Source organism: Bidens hawaiensis, unplaced genomic scaffold (genome assembly GCF_021521415.1).
Source record: "Bidens hawaiensis isolate Kalapana, Puna unplaced genomic scaffold, B.hawaiensis_p1.1 tig00000888_1, whole genome shotgun sequence".
NCBI lineage: Eukaryota > Viridiplantae > Streptophyta > Magnoliopsida > Asterales > Asteraceae > Bidens > Bidens hawaiensis.
This window is the reverse complement of record NW_027491051.1, coordinates 2,316,399-2,333,023: the sequence shown is the minus strand read 5'-3', so window position 1 is coordinate 2,333,023 and position 16,625 is coordinate 2,316,399. Positions and strand designations below refer to the sequence as shown.

At 35.5% G+C, this 16,625-nt stretch overlaps 1 long non-coding RNA gene and 1 pseudogene across 2 annotated transcripts; one reads left to right on the top strand and one right to left on the bottom strand.

Moving 5' to 3' along the window:
* The first annotated feature begins 7,473 nt into the window (after positions 1-7,473).
* Positions 7,474-15,605, top strand: LOC143544394 (protein PSK SIMULATOR 1-like; annotated as a pseudogene). The gene is made up of 13 exons (XR_013137247.1): positions 7,474-7,544; positions 7,956-8,278; positions 8,954-9,264; positions 9,337-9,429; positions 9,891-9,983; positions 10,251-10,344; positions 11,536-11,630; positions 11,738-11,807; positions 13,267-13,358; positions 13,486-13,602; positions 14,362-14,438; positions 14,531-14,575; positions 15,113-15,605. The product of XR_013137247.1 is annotated as a protein PSK SIMULATOR 1-like (transcript).
* LOC143544404 (uncharacterized) lies at positions 9,546-10,179 on the bottom strand. Its single transcript, XR_013137249.1, has 3 exons — positions 10,130-10,179; positions 9,853-10,011; positions 9,546-9,714 (listed from the first exon to the last, which is right to left on the bottom strand). It is a non-coding gene; the product is annotated as an uncharacterized LOC143544404 (long non-coding RNA).
* Positions 15,606-16,625: the final 1,020 nt, after the last annotated feature.

The window sequence follows — 16,625 nt, the reverse complement described above, 5'->3', positions numbered from 1 at the left end:
CATAATAGCCGTTGAGACCAATCAGTTCCATCAGCATCAGAAAGTAAGGCTTGTGATCCCGAAGCAGATGGTTTAATACCAGATCGTTTATCAGTATTATCACCTTTTCTCTTAGAGTTCCGTGGTCCATTATATTCTTTCTTTGGTTTATCACACTCTTTCGCAAAGTGAACAAATTCTTGACAGTTAAAGCACTTGAATTTCAGCTTATCAAACCCAATTTTCTTGTTCAACGCCGGTAAATCTTTACCAGTATTTCCAAGAATTTCTTCACTTTTCTCACGATCATTGCCATGTTCCACTTAAGATCCATAAGTTCCAAATCATCGGGATCTACTTGATCATAATCTTCATCAGTTAATTCACTCGTTGCAATTTTACTACCCACCATATTCTCATACGAAGTCATAAAAGCACAACAACGAGAAGTTCTGTTCGGCTTCTTTAATGTTCACTTTGGGTGGTGGAGTGAAATTTTTTGTATAAGAAGATCCACCAAATTTCCCAATGTTTCCAGTTTACCCAGATTCCATAAAACAGGCATTTGGATCACTACAAGCTGAAGATCCCACATTTGCATTTTGAGTGAGAAAAGCAGTGATTGGAGTTGTAATGCTACTTAAAAGCATACTTCCTCCATAGAAAGATGGATCATCTTTTGATGATTTTTGACACTTTAGATCATATACTCTTTAGCTTCAATCTTTTGCATAAACTCTAAAGCAGTCAAATCTTCGTTTTTGAAATAATTATTTTTTTTTTAAACCATAAGAAATGTGGAATATGAAGCAGATAAAGCGTTCTTCACAGTGTCAATCTTATCACTTTCATTTGGTTCTATTTTTAACTTAACCATCTCAGCGATTAGATGATTAAACCTTGTAGTCATTTCCTCAACAGTCTCTCCCTTCAACAAGTTAAAGTTTCGAAATTGAAACTTCAACATTACCGTTTTGCTTTCTTCAGTATTTCTCATACTTTTCATTTAACATGTTGAAACAACGAAGCACAGATCTTAATACTCCCAACTTGATGGAATATGTTATCAGGTAAATCCATAATGAGAGTGGAGTATGCTTTCGTCTCAATCTCTAAGGCCTTCTTCTCTTCTTGGGAATACTATGAAAATGCCTTAGGAGTAAAACCAGTAGTCTCATCACCAATCATTGGTACAGTATACACTTCATCAAGACAATAGGAACAATCAGGATGAACGGAACCGAGATGAGCACGAAAACGTGGTTCCCATTTTGCAAAATCGTTGAATTTCATCAAACGAGGACACTTGGAATGAGATCCAATTTCATCTTCAAGATGTAACATTTGCTGCATGAGTGCGTTTGGAGAAGCCAACGCATAAAAACCAGCCATTGTAGATAACTAGTTCAAATATAACAATAATTCAAACTTCAAGGGTTAATTTTGAAAAATTGATAACGAACTGTAAACAGTAACAGTAACGAATTGAGTATAGCGAATCAAAGACACGAATTGATTGTTATCTGAATAACGAACAAGGAACATGACCAAAACGAATTAGCATATAACGAATTAGTAACGAATCAAGGACACGTCACTAACGAATAGTAGACTCAGTCAATAACGAATCAAGTCAACGAATCAAGTTGACGAATCACAGTAATGAATTCAAAGAACACGAACTAACTACAGTTGATAATGAATCAACTACAGTTAACAACGAATCAGGTTGTTAGACGGTTATAACAACCTTTTGACATGTGGCACTAATAGGTAACGAATCTGTTCAAAAGATGATAACGAATGAGGACACGTATTTAACGAATCAGATGTAGCGAATTAACTCATGTAACGAATTAACCATAACGAACTAACACCATTGTTGAATCTTCAAATCTTCAAACAAGTTTTCCAGAATTCTAGAAAATTTCCAGAATGAAGAACAACCAGAACTTAGACCAAAATTTGTAATACCAACTCGATACTTAACTAAATTGACCAAACTTTAGCTCAAAATACTGGTATACATATCGTGAATCCAATACACATCATCTCGTAACCTCAGTCAACCAAATCAAAACACAATTAGGCCAAAACCGATAGCCTGTTCCGTACACATCCAGATCCAAACCAAACTCAAGCCAATTATATTCAAAATCACAATTCAACCAACACACTCAATCCATAAACCTTACCGAACACAAATCAATCAAAGTCAGTCCATACTTAATCAATTCAACTGTTAATTCGATCAAATTCAAATGAAACTTAATAAAACTGAAACTAAATAGAATATGCTTTAATTGTCAATTCAATAAACTAAATCAGAGCAATCAGAACACCGAAAGCTCTGATACCACTTATTAAACACGGATCAGATCTAGAACGAATCAATCTTAGATCTAATACCTTACTAGGGTCTAGTTTTAGTTATTACTCTTAATTAGTATATATATTATGTATTAGTTGTATTATGTGAATATTAGTAATAGTTTATGCGAAGCTTTGATCGAGAGATAATTTTGAAAGAGATTCAATACTTTAGATAATCAAAACTTAAATTATCAGAGGACTAAGCCTCTATATATGACGATGGACCCAATTCGTTACACATCCCATAACGAATCGGAGTCCAGTTCGTTAACATTACAGACTCAATAAGGAAACATAATGAATTAATGATTCGTTATGCCCATTCGTCAACATTCCATGGCGAATTGGAACATACATAACGAACTACATGCCCATTCGTTAAACATCCTTAACGAATGGGTGTTACATTAAATGAAGTGGCTAGTTCGTCAAACATCCTTAACGAACTAGCCTTACATTAACGAACTAACTTAATAAAGATAAATATCTTTTTCATTATAATAATAATAAATACAAAAGACGATAAATACAAAGATTCGAGACGCCAAAACCGTGCACTAACAGAAACCTAGTCCTTGCCCTACTATAACACAGCATTAAGATCATAAAGACATTAGTATTTTAAATAATCAGAAAATATGAAGATAATAATCTCACCTAACATGGTTCCGTTTGATGAGTGCTCGGATTCTGAAGAAATTAAGACTTCAAGCTAGAAGGAGCGATCTATCTTCGGAATCCCTAAAATTACAGGAATCCTCTTCAGAGCGGCAGACGCTGGAGTCACGAGATCACAAAACTTCACTGGAATTCAGAGATAAACAACAAGATAAGTATCAATTATGTCCTTTATTTCTCAAAAATCCTAAATATGCTTCCTACCATTTGTTAACCCACTGGTAAGGTAGATCCTCACTTCTGGGAATAGAATCCCTTTGAACAAAGAAGAATCTCATGTACCATTGTCCATCGTTTCTCTTTGTATCTAGGATCATGGGAACTTGACCGGATTTTACTTGAAGCACGAAATGGCTAGAGCCATGGGTTCTAAGATTATAAACATCGGCTAAATCGGAAACTTGCAGTTCGATGTTGCGACTTGTGAGCATGTTGAGCATGTACAGGACCCTCCACAACATTGGCATGGCTTTAGAATATAGCTAATACCGGTGACCTTGAAGAAACGAGCGATGAAATCAGGAAAAGGATATGTTAAGCCAATGGTGAAGGGATAAGAAAGAAAACCAACCCATTTCTTAGATATACAGTCGGAATGGAGGGTTTGGTCAAAATGAAGGAATTTAGCTCTGGCGGGGAAAGCATTACCGGACTGAAGATATGAAAGGTCAAGATCAAAGAAGGTACAAGTTTCGAAATCGGGCTCAGCAAGGATATACTGACACTCAAAGTCGAGATGTATGCTCACACAGCTGGAAGTGGACTCTCGGGATCGTTTTTTAGTCATGATCGGCAGAAAGAAGAAGAGAAGGAGAAACCCTAAACTAATATAGAGATAAATTACATGATAATGTAAGACGAGTGTGTATTTTAAACGAATGAGGAGTAATTATAGGGGTTGTTTCAAGATAAATTGTGAGACGGTTAATTAACCTTGGAAGTTGTGCTCAAGTTTATCAAGTTACCTCAAGCCGTCAAAATTTGAAATTATTATCAAGTATGAAAAATGTGACAACTGGACATTAATGGTTTACAGTTGTAACAATTTTTTTGGGACAATTGTTAGGGGTCAGTTTATCCCTAACGTGATCCTGAGCGTTACCATGACAGTTAGGATTCCTAGCTAGAGGCAGGATCCTGAACTAACTAACTATGTTTGTTATATTTATATTGTGATTGCAGGTTACGCAAGACTTAAACGGTCTACAACGGCTAAATGACTTATTCTACCTAAAAGCTCGGAGAAATAACTGAAATGCACGTGGGATGAAGACTAATTCGTTAATTATTCATGGCGGCTAGTAAGGGTGTGCATGGGTTGGTTTGGGGCGGTTTTGAGTCGAACCCATAACCATAACCGATATGGCGGTTAATGGATAACCATAACCATAACCGACCCATTATGGCGGTTTTGGTTAATCGGTTTTATAGGTTATACTGAGTTAGTTATGGGTCGTTTAACCGTAACCAAAACAATGTAATTGGGCGCAAAAATTTGGTACCAATTATTACAAAAATGACATGACATAATTTAATAAATTATATAATTCCTAATATTTATACCAATTATTCAAAAAGGAATGACATTATATAATTCAACATTGAAATTCAACTTAATTTGCTAACAAACGTTGAACCAAAAACATCAAAATGATATAATCTAACAACATGTTTGGTGGAAGTTAAAACCAAACATACTAAACATATTGTTGGTTAAATAAATGGGTCGGTTCGGTTATAGCGGTTTCAGATTTATCTTTAACCAAAACTGACCGGTGTTTGGCGGTTTTTAAAATTTATTAAACCGACCCACCGGTTATGTCGGTTATCGGTTAAAACTGGTTCGGTTATATCGGTTATGGTTCGGTTTAACGGTTATAACGGTTAAGTTGCTCACCCCTAACGGCTAGGGTTCTCGGATTTATAGCCCTTTTTGTTATTTTCATTTCCTATATAAATGGGGCTATTAAGAACATTATAGGAGCTGTAACCACCATTTTTATTAATAAATTGAGGCAAAGGATAATTTTCCCCTCCCGAGGTTGTTTTCTGAGGATCCTCATGAGGATCAAAGGTTTTTTTCCTCGCTATATCACTGTGTCAACCTTTACTTTTACCATATTTGTCAACTATATTGCATACCACTTACCTCGCTAATGAAAAGCACACTACCCCACTTCATTAATTTTCTCAATTATTGCTTCGGTAATTTTTGACCAAAACAACGCCGTATATACCAATTAATTTAACAGGCGTATTAGGGATGTCAATTGGTCTGGTTTGGGACGGGTTTAGGTATTCCCAAACCCATACCCGGTTATTAAAGTCCATCCCAGTCCCAAACCTGTCGGGTTTTAATCGGGTAATTACCCATCGGGTTTCTGGTTTCCTATCGGGTTTTGATAATATATACGTCGGGTATACCCGGCTCAAAACCCGCCGGGTTTTGGCAAAAATATAACTAATCGATTAAAAAGATGGTTACCATAAAGATAAAATATCTCAAATAATTAACGTAAACAAGTTTTGACAAATAATATATTTGGAATATACTGTGTGTGTGTGTGTGTGTGTGTGTGTGTGTGTGTGTGTGTGTGTATTATAAGTTATATCGGGTACATCGGGTATAAAATCGGGTAAATGGGTTTATGTTATCGGGTAATCGGGTTGGGTAATCGGGCAATATTAGAAATCCCAAACCCGTCCCAAAACCGCGAAAAATTCTAATACTAATCCCAAGCCCATCCCAAACCCTAATGGGTCGGGTATGACCCGTCCAATTTATATCGGGTTTCGGGTTTTTCCATCATATTTGGGTTTCATTGTCATCCCTAATGCGTATAACTCACTTGAAAACACAACGTATAAGACAACCCAAACGTGAGCTGGCGTATAATTCAATTTTGACTTATACGACGTATACATCATACGCCCAAACTAGATCCATAATTTCAATTCGAACCCAATAACATGTTTTAACACAAAATGATTGAAGATTAAGACACTAAACAGGCCGAATTTCATATTGATATCTTCATTTTTAACTTTCAAACAATATAAGACTATTTATTGACTGTCTAGAGTAACAAGGCAAATCGTATAAAATAAGAATTGATAATTAACTGATAATTCACAGGGGTTTATTTAGGCGTTGACTCATTTGTTATACATACATAACGAATGAGTATCTCATTTGTTACGCCATTCGTTTTACAAACCATAACGAATGGCCTTCATACATTACTTCTCATTCGTTAACAACCCTAACAAATGAGGTCCAAAACATATCACATTCGCTATACATTCCATTGTGAATGTGCATCTCTAAATTACAAAACTAACCCCTATACTTTAAACTATTGCCGATTACATTAAAAAAAGAACGAGACGATAAACGATGTATCAAGAAACTCCCCCTCGTCTCAAGCTTTGTGATCCTCATAACTTGAACCTTCTGGTCTTCCAATAAGCACATCTATGAATTCCGAAAGCATGACAAACGCGAACAGCACGTTGAAATTGCATAGCTAGCTCGTTGTCTTTGTTATGCGCCCATCTGATCTAATTATGAAATAACACGTCGTTATCAGGCGCAGATAGGATAACCAGCCAAATCGGATCAATTATCTAAATAAATTCAATCTTCAACCCATAACCCAACGCAACCACCGCTTATCCCGTCTTGTCGTCATAGTACAACCGATTGAATCTCTTGTAAAGACTTTGTGGAAAAGTCTTTAAAATGACTTTCTTCAACGTTTGAGGCGGCTTAACGTTCAGCACCAACTTCCTCCAACTAGTACGCGGATTTATCTCATCCACATATTTTTCTGGTAGGAACTTGAGGCTTGAAAAACTTAAACCCATAACTTACTTCATGAATGGTCTATACGGCAAAGTACGAAAATCCCATCGTGGCATGGAAAGAACATCAGTAATATGTTTGAAATACTGCATGCCGTTCTCTCACTTCACGATACAAACCTACTCCGATCTGTACATCCACGAGACGTTATCTCCTTTGATGGTCTTCATGGCGTGCTCGACATGTTATGACATCGTCTTTAACTCCGGTTTAGGAATAGCACGAGACCCACAACAAAGAATTATGTTAATAGCAACTTGTTTTATCAACATCAACACAAACCATAAAAAAAACATTGACATTATCCTCAAACTTTACAAGTCTTAAAATAGAAAAAATACAAGTCCTAAACCGAGGACCGACCAAGTCCAAGACTACTGTTAGACGAGGATGATTTAATTTAAAAAAATGAATAATAATATTATATGAAACAAGGAAAACGTTGACAAAACAAATACTTACTTACCGCCGTCCAGACTGAGCTCCGAATTAATTTGGCCCATCAAGTTTGACCATTTTGTTGGTCTTCCCCATTTCCGACACCTTCCTCTGAATTAATTGTTTGTTTGTTTGTAAACACCTCGGTTGGTTGATTTTGATCAAGATTTCATCTTTATTTACACAAGCTTCAATCTTTTCTCTGTATTAGGTGAGTGTATATTGTTCAATCAAGATTTTAACATCTGGGACTCATTAAGTTCTCTAGATTTTGACTTTTTATAATTTTATGATGTTGTAGCACCATAATTTTCAAGATTTTCTAATAAATTTGCTAAAACGGTTTTTAATTTGTGTTAATTAGTGCAATAATATACATGTTCTTGATGCATCCTTTCTTTATGGTTTAATATTTTCTTGTGTAACATGTTTCTTGATGAGAATAAGGTGATTATTAGCAAACATTAGTCAAGATTATATCAACTATTTCTGTTATTTACTTATGTTAAACCACAAAGGGTAGTTGCATACTCTTTATTGATTGTGTGTGTTGAATGCGGTTATTATGATCATTTCAGTTAAATAGGTAACTGGTGTGACACCTTGTATCTTTTTTCTTAAGCTCTCGGTGAGCTAAGATCTGTAGAGCTTTGTTTGAAAGATATGGGAGCGCGATCTTCAAAGAGTTCAACCCCTAAAAAGGGGACTTCTTATGCCAATGCGTATGGATATCATGATTTGAAGCAATCAAATTTGCAAGATCACTCGACTCCTTCGAGAAAGGACACCGATACTTCTACTCTTGAAAGAAAGCAAACAAAAGAAGAGGTTTTAAGTCCTAAAAGGAATGTGACTGGATTTAGTAGCAAAGAGGATGAGTTTTATGATGGGATCCCGCGTATCCCTGCAACTTTGTCCGAGAAATCAAGATCTAGAAGCTTCCGGGTAGGTGAATCTTTTACATTGACTACTTTGTAAAACTATAGAATGTTAATAATAACTTTTACTAGGTTATTATTAGGGTTCCTCTCTATTGTAATTACAAGATTTGGTTAATATGCATTCTCTTTTACAACCATAGACTGGAATGATATACTTGTTCGTTTTGACTAGGGGTGTCAATCGTGTTGTGTAGACAGGTTGCAGGTTGGCGGGTCGAATTGTTCAACCCGAACATGACCCGTTATTTTGTCAATGTAAACAACATCAGCTTTAACCCACACACACTTAAAATCGCGTAACCGGAGAACGACTTGTTTAACCCATTTAACTAAACGTGTCAAACGGGTTGGTGGGTAATAATCAAGTTGTAAACATGTTAATCACATTGGTGGGCTGTAGGGTTAAACGGGTCATAAACCGGTTAGTGGGTCAACCTGTCTAACATGATGGGTTAAGCAGGTCAGCCCAAACATGACCCGCTTAAAAAACGGGCCAGATATATATGCCAATCCAAAACCTAATTATTTTCATGTTGTGTTTCGGGTCATGTCAGAAATCACCCCCCCCCCCCCTAGTTTTCATACATACTACAAACCTCTGGTTTTGACTCGTTACCCAACCTGTCTGGTCTGCCCGTATCACCATCTCTAACCATGATCTTATTCTTAACACTTTCAGGTGAGTGCACGCAAAGCCGGTAGCTTAGGTATTGAAAAAGCAGTGGACGTGTTAGACACTCTCGGAAGCAGTGTAAAAAGTCTGAATTCTGGCACTCCGTTCGTCACGGGACACACAACAAAAGGCAATGAACTATGCATTTTGTCATTTGAGGTTGCCAACACCATTATGAAGGGTTCTAGCCTTATGAATTCTCTGTCAGAAAGAAATATAAAGCATTTAAGAGATGTAGTTTTTGCTTCTGAAGGCGTACAAAAGTTGGTGTCTAAAGACGATGATGAGCTTTTAAGAATCGTTGCAGCAGATAAAAGGTTCATAATTTTTTATTTTGTTGATGACCCGTTTATTTTTCTATACTTTAGTTAATTATGTGGGTTTTTCAGGGCCGAGTTGAAAATCTTTATTGGAGAAGTGGTTCGGTTTGGAAATAGATGTAAAGATCCTCAATGGCACAATCTAGATGTTTATTTTGAGAAGTAATTTTTGCAGTTTTGTAACTTTATGGTATTATGTAATTAGAGGTGGCGGTTACGATTCATTTATTTCTAAACAGGTTGGTTTTAGTTGTGGTTTAGTCAAACGGGTCAAAAAATAGCTAAAAGAGGAATGGTTTGAAAGGTTGAAACTTGAAAATTGAAAGCCACCAGATTTATTTAAAGATTTAAATTTTTTTGTAATGATATTATTTTGTTAAGTATAATTAAAATAATAGCCATTTATAATAAGGTAGAAAAATGTGTTTGCGGGTGATCTGAAACATACTAAATATGACCCGTTTCAGGCAGAACACATTTTGACCCATTTCAGCCTGAACACATTTTGACCCGTTTCAGCCTAAAACACATTTTGATCCATTACCCAACCTACTTGTCTTGTCACCTCTACTTATCAATTGTCACCTAATTTTGACTTGGTTTTTGCATTTATTGATTTCCAGACAGGACCGTGGACTTACCCGTTCTAAGCAATTGAAGGCGGATCCAGAAAAGTAACAATGGACCAATTGCTAAACTTGGTTCAACATACAGCTGTAAGCATCCCAATTTATATATATTTTGCTTATTTGGAAGCTAAATATAATAAAACAAAAGTTCATAATAATTCGATAATCAGATGTTTGTGTGTTTGTCAAATTCTTATTTATTTAAGGTATTACTAGATATGGCCAAAAAGAACATTTATGTGAAGAAAAAGAGACATGCTCTATGTAACATGAGTGGAAGTCTTTTTTAACAAAAGTATCAGACTTATTATTTTATATGGTATTAGAGCTAATATGCCATGTTTTGGGATGCAGGATTTGTACCGGGAGTTATGCATATTGGACAAACTGGAGCAAGATGAGCAAGAGAAGAACCAAGGAGTGCTTAATTCAACTCCCATTCCAAAAGGTCAAAACCGTAATTCAGTGATCTATAAATCTAGTTGGAAATTACATCACAGGGTGGTTCCCAAGTTTGCAATGTTTGATTTGATGTATATTTAAACTTGCTGATAGGGCTGTAAGCGGACTGAACCGAACCAGGAGAGACCTTGTCCGTGTTCGTCCATTAAGCTTTTGTCGGACAAATGGACGATTCACGAACACTTTACCGAACGAAAATTTGTGCCCGTGTCCATTCATTATGGAATTGAGTTGTCCATGTTCGTTTGTGTCCGTTTGTTAGTATTGTAAACGGACGCTAACAGACACTAATGGAAAAAACGAATACTAACTGACACTAATGGATAAACAAGCACTAATGAACAATAATAGACAAACAAACATAAACAATTACATAATAATTCCAAAATAATAATCATAAATCCCCACGAGTTCACCCACAAATTCGGAATTACACCATTGATATTGAAAAATACTTAACACTTAACATAGTAATCGGACGGGCGTTACCGGACGTGATCGGACGGACGTTACCGAACATTCACGAACACTATTGAACGAGCGCGGCCTTTGTCCGTGTCCGTCCGTTAAGCTTACCGAACAAATTTTTTTGTTCATTTATTAAACGGACGAACATAAACGAACTTCCCACCGAACGGATGGCCAAACGTCCGGTTCGCTGACAGCCCTACTTGCTGATACTTGATAGGGAAAAGGAATGAGTTAAATTTGAAAACTTAACATATAAGGAAATATAATTTTTAAGCTCGAGCTCCTCTCAGACTTAGCGCATGTATTATTTATCGATTTGTAATTATTTTATTCATATACATGTGTAATTTTTTGTACATATTTATATCTATAGTTATATATATATATATATATATTATATATAGCATATATATATATTATTTAGTTACTTTTATCATAATCATGTATGTAATAATATGTTTAATGTAACATATAATAATTATATTAAATAAAAGTGTATAGTTATTTTTATAAATAGTCAAGCTCGTTATGTGAAGCTCGGGCTCGCTCATTAAATGAGCTCCAATTTATGCTCGGCTCGATTCGAGATATAACGGGCGGCTCAGCTCGTTTACACCCCTATGTAGCATACTTCTGTCATACGCTTCATATATCCGTCTGATCATTTATGAAATAGTTTAAAATTAAGTCTATTGGCATTTTGCAGACCGTGAGCTGCTACTAATGAAAACACTGAAAGGTCAAAAGAAGCAAGTAAAACTTCTTAAGAAGAAGTCACTATGGTCTAGGAGTATGGAAGATGTAAGCCCGTTTGACCCGTTACAACCTCTAATTTTGTAATTGATTTCTACTTTTGAGTAATTGAAAATTTTGATGTAATGATGGACCGCGCTTACTATCTGATACAGGTTATGGAAAAGCTTGTAGATACTGTCATCTATCTAAACCGGCAAATCAAAAACGCTTTTGAATCTGCATGTATGTCCTCATGTGGTTTGTATACGCACTGATTTATGAAAGTTACAAAAAAAATGCAAACTTTTACTAAAAACTAAACCTTTTCCTTTTAGAATTAATTATGTTTTATTAATGATATTGATTTAGGTCCGCAAGATTTCAGTAGTTCTATCATTATTCAAGGGTATTTTAGACAATAATCAAACTTTTTCATTTAATTAATATGATCATCTAGAGGTGTAAGTTATCTAACACGAGATTCATGGGTTGGGATTAGTCTTAAAAGGGTTTATTTAGGTCAGTTTCAGTTCGAACCCACGGATACACTTAGCTAAACAGGTCGGGTTGGGTCAATCTTGCATGTTAACAGATCGACCTCTAACCATTTATTTCTAAGTTATTTCAAAATGTGTATCATGTCATACTCCCTCCGTCCCGGTCAAAGTGTCTTAGTTTGAAAAACACAAAGTTTAAGGTAGATTAAATTGTTGTTTTTTTTTTGGCTTACCAAATGACAATAATGCCCTTGAAAATTAGGTCCATAAATATTGTTTATTAATATTAGTTGTGTGTGTTTAAGGGTAAACTTGGAAATTGGCTAATAAATTTTGAAAGTGGACATTTGTAATGGGACAAATAAAAAAGGAAATGTGGATGCTTTTAATGGGACGGAGGGAGTAATTTAAAGTGGTCGTCCCAAAATATAAAGAGAAATGAAGTAATGAACATTAAGTTTTATAGTTAAAAACATAATTATTTATACACATTTGCATTTTTTTATGTAAATTTGTAATTTTAGAATATATGTATGTGTGTGTGGAAACAGGATCAAATACATTTTATTCTTAACATGAAAACGGCGAGAACTGATTTGTAGTTATGATTAGGTTTATTTTTATAGGTGTTTGCTGCTATTTTTTGTTCTTATTTGCTAATTTTCGATTATGAGACGTTATAAGTATTTGCTGATTTATATTTTGTTGTTATTATTAGATGTTTTCTTTTGCTGTTATAAGTATTTGCTGGTATATGCTGTTATTATCTTATTCTTGATTTTGATTCTTTTGTTGTAATTTTCAGGTTCTTTTTTTTGTTATTATAAGTCATTGTTTATGTAGATTAGTATTGTAGTTGATATTGTTTCTTACGTTCTCATTTTTAAATAAATTGGCATTATTTCCTACGTTCTCATGTTAAGATCAAAATGTACATGAACCTACCCCTGTGTGTGTGTATAATATGTGCAAAATAATAAAAGAAAGTTGGGTTACCCGGGCTGTGTTCATGCCAACTCACAAATAAATGTGTCGTGTTTGGGTTCGTATGTCTAGCGCAATTTTTGGATCCTTGTATAAGTTTCGGGTTCATGTCTGATTCGACCTGCCAATCTGTGAACATGACCCATCTAGCAGCATAAACTATTCGTTTATGTTTACACTCATGTTATCTAGTATTTTGATGATGACATATGATAATGCAGCATCAAGTGGTTGCCCAAACATGCAGCATAAACTTGGACCCGCTGGTCTCGCATTGCATTATGCTAATATTGTCCTTCAAATCGACTCCATTGTGAGTACACACACTTTTATTTTTTTATTAAAAGTTTCAGTGTAGGTTCTATGCAAAATTAATCTTAAAATTCAATTTTGGTCCCTTTCGGTCCCATTGTTTCACGTGGGTTGTTTTATTTTAATAGGTTTCTCGAAGCAGCCCGATGACTTCAGTTGCAAGAGGCACATTATACCAGAGCCTGCCACCTGACATAGAATCGTCTTTTTGGTCCCGACTAGCTTCGTTTCGTGTTGATAAAGATGTATTCTGAATGTTAACCTCGTCTTCGGTTGAACATTTTAACTTGATGTGAAGATTTTTACTCATTTGCTTATGAACGGGTCTAGGGGTGTGCTGCATGTGCATGGTTCAGTGACTCTGTTTTGGGCTCAAACCGAATCAAAAACCAAAAATTCGGTTTTTGAGTTTTGAAAACTGTTCAGTTTTGGTTTGGTTTGGATTTGGTTCGGTTTCAGTTTTTTCGGTTTTACCATTTGAGCTTGAGTTTTCAGGCCAAAAGATATTGGCCCAAAATAATGATAATTGGGCTTAAGACTTTTTGTTATTTAATGGTTAATTGATTATTATACATATAGGCTAACATACTAAGGTAACACTATTTACTAAATTCTTCTAGATTACTTAAAATTTAAAATTAAAAAGAAAATCCATAAATCCGTTCTGGTTTGGTATTTTCGGTTTTATTTCATGCAAAACCGAATAAAAAGTTCAGGTTAAAAACTGGGTTCGGTTCCCACCCGGTTTCTTGTTCTACTCTGAACGGATGGATTAGGTTATGTTTTAAATGGGTCAAATCAAAATGTATAACTAATCAGGAAAAAAGTGAAATTGGTCAAACGTGTTAACATGTCAAAGTATATTCTAACACATACAACCTCCTAAATTGCATTTATTATTTACAAAATGTATTGAAAATGAGCCAAAAACGACATTGAAAATATATCATTTTGACCCGAAGCCTCGATTATGTTCTAGAATTTTATAAAATTCATTTCTGCAGCTCGATGTTCCCGCTATTAAAGCCGAAATGGAAAAAACGCTCTGTTGGTTTTCTCCGGTAGCCATAAACACAGCAAAGTAAGGAAATTTCCCGTTTTGGGCATTTGTCCATTTCAGCTAAGTCAAACCTAATCAGTTTTTCACTTCTCTTTTTGTATCTTTTTCAACAGGGCTCATCACGGTTTCGGTTGGGTTGGTGAGTGGGCGGATACCGGGTAAGTCACAAGTTTGTTTAGGAATAATGTTTACTATTTGAAATTACACGGGTCAACACTGGTCAAGTCAAAAAAGAAATTTTTGATAACTTCATGTCTTCATCAAACCGGACATGACAAGTTCTGTTCTGGGCTGGCATATTTAACACAATGTGCCATGTGTGGGTTGATCTGTTTAATCCGTTTAGTTAAATAGGCTGACCCGCCAACCGGTTTAAATCAGGTCAACCCACTATCCCGTTTAACTCGTTGTTTTATAACCAGCCAACCCGATTAGTTACTAGCCGACCCATTTGACACGTTTAGATATGGGTTAAACAGATCGTGTGCAGAGGGTTGATGTTTTTGACATGAATAACAATATGGGTCATTATATTTTCAAGATAATGATCTAAACCCAATTAACCCATTAGAGATAAAGCATAACCTAAATCAGCCCGTATAATTATAAACGGGCCAAAACCTATAACTGACATCTCTAGTTAATATTAAAAGCCACATGGGTTGAAACACCAAGCCTGTTTGTGATTTATGCAGTTCGGGAGGAGGTCGGAAGCCAAACGGGCTGAACGATATAAACCGGATTGAAACATTTAACCATGCGGACAAAGGGCCGGTAGAAGCTTATATCGTTGAACTGTTATTGTGGCTCAATCATTTAACACATAAGTTAAAGATAGATGCAGATGTTGGGGAAGTTGGGTCAAACCCAAGCTCCCCAAAATTCGCAAATCTGAGGTCGTCGCGAATCACTCCTGCTAAATCAACGGTTCCAAACGAAGGTGATGATGATTTGGGGCATAGTGATGATCATATTGTGAATAAGATAGAAGAAAGTGCAGAAACTACTGTCGATTTTTCGGTTGTTGACTTTGACTCCGGTCACGTGATTGAAAAAGCTGCAGGTGGTGGTGGTATTGACAGTGTGGAAATTGAACCTGTTGTTTGTTGACTTGAGCTTCTTGAATGTGAATATTCTGAAACTTTTTTTTTTATTTTAATTTTGTTCGTGTAAAAAAAGATATGAAAAGAAAAAAAAAGTTTGTAATGGCTATACTTGTAAACCCTGGATACTATAGTTTGTATGTATAATAAACTGTCGGGGTTTGTATTACCGGTGTTCACGATTTTGGTGTAGGTTGAACTGTTAACTACTCGGGTTGGTTCGGGGTTTGAGTTGGTTTTCCGATTTAAATCATTGGTTTGTATTAAATTTTATAAATTTATAAAAATGATTGATTGATATTATATTGTCGGTAGGGTTTACACAACTCACGGCTGGTTCCAAGTCTAACTTTGAGCTGAACTGTAAAACCTGGTTTTTTGAATCATAATAATAATAATTTTGTTATAACCTGCTTTAACACGATATACAACTAGCCAACATGCATTTTGCAATCTCTAATTATAGTTTTCTATTAGTTACTAGTATTAATATTAATATGTTAGTTCAAATAAAACTAAACTTGATACGATCATAAGTCATAACTAGTATATAACTACATAATTAATAAATTATTTTGTTTTCATATATAATTTAGCATATCAGAGAAAATAAAGGAAGATACGATTAGATGAATGTGCAGACACACTAGATTAGATACGATTAGAAATGAGGTCTTTAGGGAAAGATTAGGAATAGTTAGCATATCAGAGAAAATAAAGGAAGGGAGATTGAGATGGTTTGGGCATGTGAAGAGGAGACCGACAACAGCGTCAGTTAGAGTAGTGGAAGCCTTCATTGTGGAAGGAAAGAGGAGTAGAGGCAGACCTAAATTGACTTGGGATGAGAGAATTAGACATGACTTGACAGAGTTGCACCTCTTTGAGGACATGGTCCAGGATAGAGATTCGTGGAGACGTAGGATTAAGGTTAGCGACTTCTAGGGGAAGGCACCTAGTTAGCTTAGCTTTCTATTTAGGGTCTAGTTGGCTAGTCTTGATCCTTGTTGTTTATGAATATTTTTTTGTTTTGATGCTGCTTTTTGTTTCTTATGCCCTTTTCTTAGTAGGTTATAGATTCCTTGCTTTTTTGATAGTTTGTTATCTA